The following is a 10,906-nucleotide window of genomic DNA, read 5'->3' on the forward strand; positions in this document are numbered from 1 at the left end:
AAATACAAAAATTAGTTGGACATGGTGGTGCATGCCTGTAGACCCACTACTCAGGAGGCTGAGGGATGAGAATCACTTAAACCCAGGAGACAGAGGTTGCAGTGAGCCGAGATCACACCACTGCACTCCAGCCTGGTGACACAGCAAGACTACGTCTCAAAAACAAAACAAAAAAAGGACTGTAAATGATCAGCACTAGAGAAAGATATACTTCTCTATACAATTACCCGTCTTATATTGTCAGAAGTTGATCTAGAAAACATTAAACTACTTTCTTTATTCTAAAGTATATTAGCAATATTTACCTGGTATAAAATTGTTAAATAACAGAATATATGGTAACTATGTTAATGCCTTTGCTGAATAGGAATAAGCCAAAGAGCATTAATTATTGTACAGCGCATGCAATCAGATGCTTGTTGTTAAATTGATTTTTTCTTTTTTCTTTTTTTTTTTTTTTTTAGAGTCAAGTTCTCCCTCTGTCTCTCAGCCTAGAGTGTAATGGTGTGATTATGGCTTATTCATTCCCTGCTACACCTCCTGGGCTCAAGGGATTCTCCTGCCTCAACTTCTCCAGTAGCTGGGATTACAGGTATGCAGCATCATGCCTGGATACGTTTTTAATCATTTTTAGAGATGGGGTCTTGCTATGTTACCCAGGCTGGTCTTGAACTCCTGACCTCAATCAATCCTCCTTCCTCAGCCTCCCAAGTAGCTGGAATTGCAGGCAAGAGCCACTGAACATGGCTCTGGAAAACATTAGAATATTTGTGTTTGCTTTGGCAGCACATATACTAAAATTGGAATGATACAGAGAAGATTAGCTTGGCCCCTGTGCAAGGATGACATGCAAATTTGTGAAGCATTCCATATTTTTAAGACCAATGATGCAATGAAGAAATTACACCAACCAAAGGGCAAAACAACCCACCAGTAATAAAATGGCAGAATCAAATTCACACATAATATAAACATTAAATGTAAAAAGACTAAATGCCCAAATCAAAAGATACAGACTGGCAAATTGGATAAAAAGCCAAGAACCATCAGTGTGCTGTATTCAGGAGACTCATCTCATGTGCAAAGACATACATAGACTCAAAACAAAGGGATGGAAGAAGATTTACCAAGCAAATGGAGAGAAAAAAAAATGGGTGGCAATCCTAGTCTCTGATAAAAAGGACTTTAAACCAACAAAAATCAAAAGAGACAAAGAAGGGCATTACATAATGGTAAAAGGATCAATACTCCTATATGCCCCCAATATAGGAGTACCCAGATACATAAAGCAAGTCCTTAACAACCTACAAAGAGATTTAGACTCCCACACAGTAATAGTGGGAGACTTTAACACCCCATTGTCAATATTAGACAGATCAACGAGACAGAAAATCAACAAGGAAATCCAGGACTTGAACAAAGATCTGGACCAAGCAAACCTAATAGACATTTCCAGAACTCTCAACCCCAAATCTATAGAATATTCATTCTTCTCAGCACTACATTGCACTTACTCTAAAATCGACCACAAAATTGGAAGTAAATCACTCCTCAGCAAATGCAAAAGACAGAAATCATAACAGTCTCTCAGACCACAGTGCAATCAAATTAGAACTCAAGATTAAGAAACTCACTCAAAACCACACAACTTCATGGAAACTGAACAACTGGCTTATAAATGTCGACTGAATAAGCAATTAATGAAGGCAGAAATAAAGATGTTCTTTGAAACCAACGAGAATGAAGACACAACATACCAGAATATCTGGGACACATTTAAAGCAGTGTCTAGAGGGAAATTCATAGCAATAAATGCCCACATGAAGAGCAAGGAAAGGACTAAAATCAACATTCTATCATCAAAATTGAAAGAGTTAGAGGAGCAAGATCAAAAAAATTGAAAAGTTAGCAGAAGACAAGAAATAACTAACATCAGGGAAGAACTGAAGGAGAGACACAGAAAACTCTTCAAAAAATCAACAAATCTAGGAGCCGATTTTTTGAAAAGATCAACAAAATAGATAGACTGCTAGCCAGACTAATAATAAAGACAAAAGAGAAGAATCAAATAGATGCAATAAAAAATGATAAAGGTGACATAACCACCAATTCCACAGAAATAAAAACTATCAGAGATTACTACAAACAACTCTATGCACACAAACCAGTAAATCTGGAAGAAATGGATAAATTCCTGGATACTTGCACTCTCCTAAGACTAAACCAGGAGGAAGTTGAAACCCTGAATAAACCAATAACAAGGGCTAAAGATGAGGCAGCAATTAATAGCCTAGACACCAAAAGAAGGCCAATTCCAGATGTGTTTATAGCCGAATTCTACCAGATGTACAAAGAGGAGCTGGTACCATTCCTTCTCAAACTTATCCAAACAATACAAAAAGAAGGAATCCTCAACAACTCATCTTATGAGCCCAACATCATCCTAATACTAAAACCGGGCAGAGACACAACAACAACAAAAAAATTTCAGGCCAATATCCATGATGAACACTGACACGAAAATCTTCAATAAAATACTGGCGAAGAGAATGCAACAGCAAATCAAAAAGCTTATTCATCATGATCAAGTAGGCTTCATCCCAGGGATGCAAGGCTCGTTCAACATAGGCAAATCTGTAAACATAATCCATCACATAAACAGAACCAAAGACAAAAAACACAAGATTATCTCAATAGATGCAGAGAAGGCCTTTGAAAAAATTCAACAGCCTTTTATGCTAAAAATCCTCAATAAACTAGGTATCAGTGGAATGTATCACAAAATAATAAAAGCTATTTATGACAAACCCATAGCCAATATCATATTGAATGGAGAAAAAAATGAAGCATTCCCTTTGAAAACTGGCACAAGACAAGGATGCCTTCTCTCACCATTCCTATTCAATATAGTATTGGAAGTTATAGCTAGAGCAATCAGGCAAGAAAAAGAAATAAAGGGTATTTAATTAGGAAAAGAGCAAGCCATATTGTCTCTATTTGTAGATGACATGATTGTATATTTAGAAGACCCCATTGTCTCAGCCCAAAATCTCCTTTAACTGATAAGCAACTTCAGAAAAGTCTCAGGATAAAAAAGTCAAAGTCAATGTGCAGAAATCAGAAGCATTAGTATATACCAATAACAGACAAACAGAGAGCCAAGTCAAAAGTAAACTCCCAATCACAATTGCTACAAAGACAATAAAATACCTAGGAATACAGCTAATGAAGGATGTAAAGGACCTCTTCAAGGAGAACTACAAACCACTGCTCAATGAAATAAGTGTGGACACAAACAGATGGAAAAACATTCCATGCTCATGGTTGGGAAGAATCAACATCATGAAAATGGCCACACTGCCCAAAGTAATTTATAGATTCAATGCTATCCCCATCAAGCTACCAATGACCTTCTACACAGAACTGGAAAAAACCCCCTTAAACTTCATATGGAACCAAAAGAGAGCCCACATAGCCAAAACAATCCTAAGCAAAAAGAACAAAGCTGGAGACATCATGCTGCCTGCCTTCAAACTATACTACAAGGACACAGTAATCAAAACAGCATGGTACTGGTACCAAAACAGAGACATAGACCAATGGAACAGAACAGAGGCCTCAGAAGCAACACCACACATCTACAACCATCCAATCTTTGACAAACCTGACAAAAACAAGCAATGGGAAAAGGATTCCCTGTTTAATAAATGGTGTTGGGAAAACTGGCTAGCAATGTACGGAAAGCAGAAACTGGACCCCTTCCTGACACCTTACATTAAAATTAACCACAGATGGATTAAAGATCTAAGCATAAGACCTAATACCATAAAAACCCTAGAAGAAAACCTAGGCAAAACCGTTCAGGACATAGGCATAGGCAAGGGCTTCATGGCTAAAACACCAAAAGCAATGGCAACGAAAGCCAAAATAGACAAATGGGATCTGATTAAACTCCAGAGCTTCTGTACAGCAAAGGAAACAATCATTAGCATGAACCAGCAACCAACAGAATGGGAAAAAATTTTGCAATCTACCCATCTGACAAAGGGCTAATATCCAGAATCTACAAAGAACTGAAACAAATTTACAAGAAAAAAAAAACAAACAAATCCATTCAAAAGTGGGCAAAGGATATGAACGGACACTTTACAAAATAAGACATCGATGAGGCCAATGAACATATGAAAAAATGCTCATCATCACTGGTCATTAGAGAAATGCAAATCAAAACCACATTGAGATACCATCTCACACCAGTTAGAATGGCGATCATTAAAAAATCTGGAGACAACAGATGCTAGAGAGGATGTGGAGAAATAGGAACACTTTCACACTGTTGGTGGGAGTGTGGAAGACAGTGTGGTGATTCCTCAAGGATTTAGAAATAGAAATTCCATTTGACCCAGCAATCCCATTACTGGGTATATATCGAAAGGATTATAAATCGTTCTATTATAAAGACACATGCACACGTGTGTTCATTGAGGCACTATTTACAATAGCAAAGACCTGGAACCAACCCAAATGCCCATCAACAATAGACTGGACAAGGAAAATGTGGCACAAATGCACCATGGACTATTATGCAGCCATAAAAAACTATGAGTTTGTGTCCTTTGTAGGGACATGGATGAATCTGGAAATCATCATTCTCAGCAAACTGACAGAAGAACAGAAAACAAAACACCACATGTTCTCGCTCATAGGTGGGTGTTGAATAATTAGAACACGTGGACACAGGGAGGGGAGCATCACACACTGTGGTCAGTTGGAGGGGGCTAGGGCAGGGACAGTGGGGGTTGGGGAGGGTGGGGAGGGATAATGAGAGGAGAAATACCAGATATAGGTGATGGGGGGGATGAAGGCAGCAAACCACCTTGCCATGTATGTACCCATGCAACAATCCTGCATGATCTGCACATGTGCCGCAGAAACTAAAATACAGTAAAAAAAATTTAGAATATTTCTTTAGACTATGATAAACAGTATAAATTTAAGTTAGGTATATATACACACACTCACAACATTTGGACAAATTATTTAATTTTATGCCTCTCATAATTCTCTTTTTGAAAGAGATAAGAAACAACCCTATATATATTAATAATATAAATATATATTATTAATTATAAATAATATAAATAACATATATGTAAATATTATATTATAAAAACATATTATGTAAATACATAAATATATAATTTTATGTTTATTTATAAATATATTATATATTTATAAATATATATAAATAACATATTGATATAATATATATTTATATATTTGTTTATATATTATATATAAAAATATATAATATATATAAATATATGTAATATAAATATATAGGGTTATTATTATATTATTAACCCTATATTACATATAGGATTAGTATGGCGATTCAAAAAGTGAATACGTCCAGGTGTAGTGGCTCACATCTGTAACATTTTAGGAAGTTGAGGTGGGAGCGTTGCTTGAGGTCAGAAATTTAAGACCAACTTGAGCAACATGGCAAGACCCCATCTCTACAAAAAATAACATTTAAAATTTAGCCAGGTGTAGTTATGCATATCTGTAGTCTCAGCTACTCAGGAGGTTGAGGTGGTAGGATCACCTGAGGCCAGGAAGTCGAGGCTGTATTGAGCCGTGATTGTGCCACTACACTCAAAAACAACCCCAAAGATATGCAAAATAACTTAGAGAAGTGCCTGTTACACAGAAGCTCTTTAATAAAGGTGAGTCATTGATAATGTTGTTATAAACTCTAAATGATTGCCATGTCCCTTTGGTAAAAAGCACTATTGCTGACAAACATCTTCACTACTAAATACTGAAGTGAGAGAATGCTTGTCTCTTACTTTAGTACAAAAGAGAGAAGAATCTGGAGAAATTATGAGAGTGACATGTGAAAAATTTTATTTTTATTTCTATTTTTTTGAGACAGAGTCACGCTCTGTTGCCCAGGCTGAAGTGCAGAGGTGTGAAAGGCTCATTGCAAGCTCTGCTTCCTGTGTTCAAACAATTCTCCCTGCCTCAGCCTCTCAAGTAGTTGGTATGATAGGCGCCTACCACCATGCCTGGCTAATTTTTATATATTTTTAGTAGAGACAGGATTTCTCTATGTTGGTGAGGCTGGTCTTGAACTCCTGACCTTAGGTGATCCACCTGCCTTGGCCTCCCAAAGTACTGGGATTACAGGCCTGAGCCCCACTCCCTGACCATGTGAAGGATTTTCTTATATCCTGTATGATATGAGAATAAACATTTCCCAGAGTGAAGAGACATTTAAACACTACTGGTCTTGAGTTTCACCTATAACGTGTATATACTGCCCTTAAATAATAAAAATTGCCTTTCACGATTTGAAAGAGAAAAGACTTTCTAAAAACATAACTGGCATTTTGTTTTTAAAATATTAAATCGCAATAGAGGTAGTTGCATTGAGATTTCTATTAACTCAGAGATAATTTATTGCTGTTTCATTTTAAAAGCTTTTGATGGAAACAGCCTTCATATAATAGAAAATGGACAACATTCTAATCACCAACTCCCTCACTTCTTGACACACACACACATTCCCAGCTCCAGGATTCTAAAGCAAATAAATCACTGTGGCTTGCAGTTCCTCCAATTATCTGTAAAACCCAAGTCCACACTCCTTACTTCCACAGATCTTCTTCTTTAGAAAATGTCACATTGCTACCTTCTTCTTTTAAACATTGGCCTCTTTGGGGTCATGTTTTATGTTTAATTATATAGTGACTGGGATTATGTAATCTTTGTACATGTTTCAGAATTACGGAGAAAAAATGTTTTAAAATTTGAACAAGTATTTTGAGTTGTGTTTTGCCAACAAAATCAATTTGAGGTTAGTTTTTATACTGCTTAATTTGAGTTATATTACTTAATATTGTAAATCCCTCAAATCCCATTCTGAAAGAGAGAGAGAGAGAGAATCCCAAGCTTTTTGAGCATATATGTCATGAAAACTTCCTATGATAGTCACGCGATGGCCTTTAGTTAGGTGACGTCCTGTGTGTGCGCACCCCAGCTTCTCACTCTGGGTTTGATCATGTAACTTACTTTGATCAGCAGGACAATGAAACAACACAGAGTCTTGAACAGTATTTGAACACTGAAGATTTCTTTCTGTTGCTATACTCAAGACTGTTTCCACCCTGAAGTAAAAAGCCTGTGAAAAAGCCTGTTCTCACTTAGAAGTGGAAGATGAACATGAGATCACATGGAAACAGGGAGGGGAACAACACACACTGGGGCCTTTTGGGGGTTGGTTTGGGGGAGGGAGAGCATTAGGAAAAGGACGTAATTGTTGCGGGGCTTTATACCTAGGTGATGGGTTGACGGGTGCAGCAAACCACCATAGCACATATTTACCTCTATAACAAACATGCACATCCTGCACATGTACCCCACAACTGAAAATAAAAATTAAAGAAAATAAGAAAAAAATTCTGAACTAGCCCATTGGTTAATGCAAGGCAGTTGGCTCCTTTAATCATGCCACCTGATAGGTAATTGAACTTCTGGAGCAGACCCACGTAGGTGACCAGAGGCACCCAGTAGATGCATGCAGAAGCCCGGCCATGACCACCAGATGAGCTGCTTAATAGAGCCAAGCCCAAACCCACCCTTACTAACTCTTGGGCGGTTTTCTTTTGCATCCAAAACTTAATGGTACATTCATAATATCATTTTGAGTCTCTGATTTTTAAATCTCTAACTGATACCAATTACTGCATTTTGAAGTCAACAGCAAAGATATGGCACTTTTAAATAAGAAGAATTTTTAAAAGTCTAATAAAATGATGTGTGTGTGTGTGTGTGTGCGCGCGCGCGCGTGCTTGCGTATAGACAAACTGTAAACAAAATGTAAGAATTGGTGCAGTATCCCAGGTTTTATAATTGTAAGAACACTTTTGCACCCAAAATGCTGAAAGGCTGAGTATGAACCTGTTCTGAAATGCAGTGACAGAGAGGGGTCAGGTCGTTTGTTAAAGAAATACAACAAATTTATGAAAAATACACATGGCATCCTGTCCTAAAATCACTATTCTCTTTAACTTCAATTAATATAATTGCTATTTGACCACAGAAGCTTATTCATTTGAGAGAGCTCATCAAGTTGTATACTTACAGTGTATGTAATTGAGCATGTGTACATGTTAAACATGTAAACAACTAGTAATCTCCACTTAAAGCCTAGAATGTTTACTTGTTCAATGAAGTATATTGATTGATATCTGACATTGTCTTTGAAATTCATCAAAAGCAAGATGTGATAATGAGGATAGAAGACTGGTTACATGAAAATATATATAGTAAGCAAATATAGCAAAATATTCTCAGTAAAGACACATTATGTAAGTTTAGAGAGAAAACCACAGGAATGACAGCCAAACTCATCAGAAACTATGCAAACCAGAAAATCATGAAAAGTTATCTTTAAGGTACTGAATAAAAACATTTTAAAAAGAACCATTAAACCCCAGAATTTTGTACACAGTAAAAATGTGTTTCAAAAATACAGACAAACAGAAGTTGAGGGAATTTGCCAACAGGAGATTTACATTAAAATATGGACATATGGGGCTGCACAGAAGAATTAAGATTGTTCCAAATGGTAAATATGTGGGTATCTACAAAGAAGAGTTTTACCCTTTTTATATTTCTATGAAAAATAATTGAGTTTTGAGCTCCATATAGTATCAGAATGTCAAATTAAACTCACAGAACCGGAAATCTTACCCAGTATCATGTTTCACTAAATAGTTTTACATATAAAAGCAATTAAAAGAAGTTTCAGATAGAAAGAGAGATCTGGGACATCAGGGAGCCCTTCCCCCATCCCAGTTACACCCCTCTGTCCTTAAATGGAGGAGTTCTCTAGCTAAAACTCATGATGTTCCTTACAAAGTGGGGATTATGTATGTTATGAAACAGCCCAGGGGCTCGTATCAACTATGTAACATTTGCTGGGATTATTTCTGATATACATTAGGTTCTACAGGTTGGTGCAAAAGTAATTGTGAGTTTTGTCATTACTTTTAAAGGCAAACGTGCAATTACTTTTGCACTGACCTAATTTTAACTATGAAACATTCAGCGAAGGATACCTCAGAGATCAGACTTCTTAATAACAATATCATTAATCTATTTGATGTCTAGTCGGCAAAGATACTTCTCTGGGTATTTACTGTCCTTCTTCCTCCTAGAAACTTTTCTCAGGTAAAAGGAGAGAATTGATCGTTCATCTGCTGCTTTAACTTCTTCCTTTCAACTGTCTGAAACAAAATTAATAACTGTAGAAGTCTGTTCCTGCATTGCTATAAATAAATATGTGAGGTTGGGTAACTTATAAAGAAAAGAGTTTTAATTGGCTCACAGTTCCGCAGGCTCTACAGGAAGCAAAGTGGCTTTTGCTTCTGGGGAGGCCTGGGTAAAATTAGAATCATGCTGGAAGATGAAGGGGAAGCTGGAACATCTTACATGGCCAAAGAAGGAGCAAGGGAGAGAGGGAGAAGGTGCCACACACTTTTGAACAACCATATCTTCTGAGAATTCTATCAGAAGAATGGCACCAAAGGGATAGTGCTAAACCATTCATGAAGGATCCACCCCCGTGATCCAATGACCTCCCACCAGGGCCCACCTTCAACATTGGTGATGACAACTTGAGATTTGAGTGAGGAAACAGATCCAAACCATATTTTCGCTTTTGTAACATGTGCAAATATAATATCTAGCAAATACAGGAAAATATTGGGTCATGGTGAAATGGTGTACTATCATAAAATTATACCTAATGTATACTCTTATTTGAAATTTGACTGTGATAACTTAAAGATACATGTTTCAAACTCAAGCGGTCACTAAAACAATAAAATAATTGCGCCTAAAAGATAGTAAAGGTACAACAAAATCTAAAAACATACACTAATCCAAAATAAGGCAGGAAATGTAGAGGGGAGACATAAACTATTTTTAAGGCAGAGAATAAATGTCAAGATGATAAATAAAATTTAAATCAAGAGTTATAGTAAATGTACATAATAAAATAATTTTGTTGAAAGGAAGAGATTTTCAAATGGGAAAGAAAACCAGGAACCAACTATATATTACCTACAAGAAACACAATTAAATATAGAAATACACTGGTTAAAGTATAAGATATGCTGTACTATGAACATTCCTCTTTTTTTTTTTTTGAGATGGAGTCTTGCTCTGCCTCCAGGCTGGAGTGCACTGGCATAATCTCGGCTCACTGCAACCTCCGCCTCCTGGGTTTCAGCGATTCTTCCACCTCAGCCTCCCGAGTAGCTGGGACCACAGGCACGTGCCACCACGCCCAGTTAATTTTTGTATTTTAGTAGAGACTGGCTTTCACCGTGTTGGCCAGGATAGTCTCCATCTCTTGACCTCATGATCCACCCACCTCGGCCTCCCAAAGTGCTGGGATTACAGGCGTGAGTCACCATGCCCGGCAAACATTCTTATCACAATAAATACTAACTGGGAAAATGTAGACTTAAAAACAAGAAATATTGTTAGAAAATAGAAGGCTATTTCAAAGTGTCAAAAAGAGTCACTTTTATCAAGAAGAAAATTCTGTATGCAGCCAATATCAGCACTTTAAAACACACAAAGCAAAAATTAAAAGAATTGGAAATTTAAAAGTAAGAATTCTCAATTATAGTTGGAAATTTAGCATTTCTCACATTAGCTGAACAATTAGCTTTCAGAATGGCTAAAAATAAAAACAAATAAATGTGTTGCAAGTGCACTACTAAACACATTGTTAAATTCATACAATCACATGGGAAAACTGGCAGCATCTAATAAAACTCAACACTGACTCTGTGATGCAGAGATCTCACTTCTTGACATGCACCAA

General features: G+C 36.8%; 1 non-coding gene across 1 annotated transcript; it reads left to right on the top strand.

The window, feature by feature from the left end:
• Positions 1-770: 770 nt before the first annotated feature.
• LOC135272588 (U6 spliceosomal RNA) lies at positions 771-877 on the top strand. The gene has a single exon (XR_010340609.1). It is a non-coding gene; the product is annotated as a U6 spliceosomal RNA (small nuclear RNA).
• The last annotated feature ends 10,029 nt before the right edge of the window (positions 878-10,906 follow it).

The sequence above is a fragment of the Aotus nancymaae genome, unplaced genomic scaffold, assembly GCF_030222135.1.
Source record: "Aotus nancymaae isolate 86718 unplaced genomic scaffold, 86718_ANA_hifiasm-v0.15.2.pri h1tg000115l, whole genome shotgun sequence".
In the NCBI taxonomy this organism is placed as follows: Eukaryota; Metazoa; Chordata; class Mammalia; order Primates; family Aotidae; genus Aotus; species Aotus nancymaae.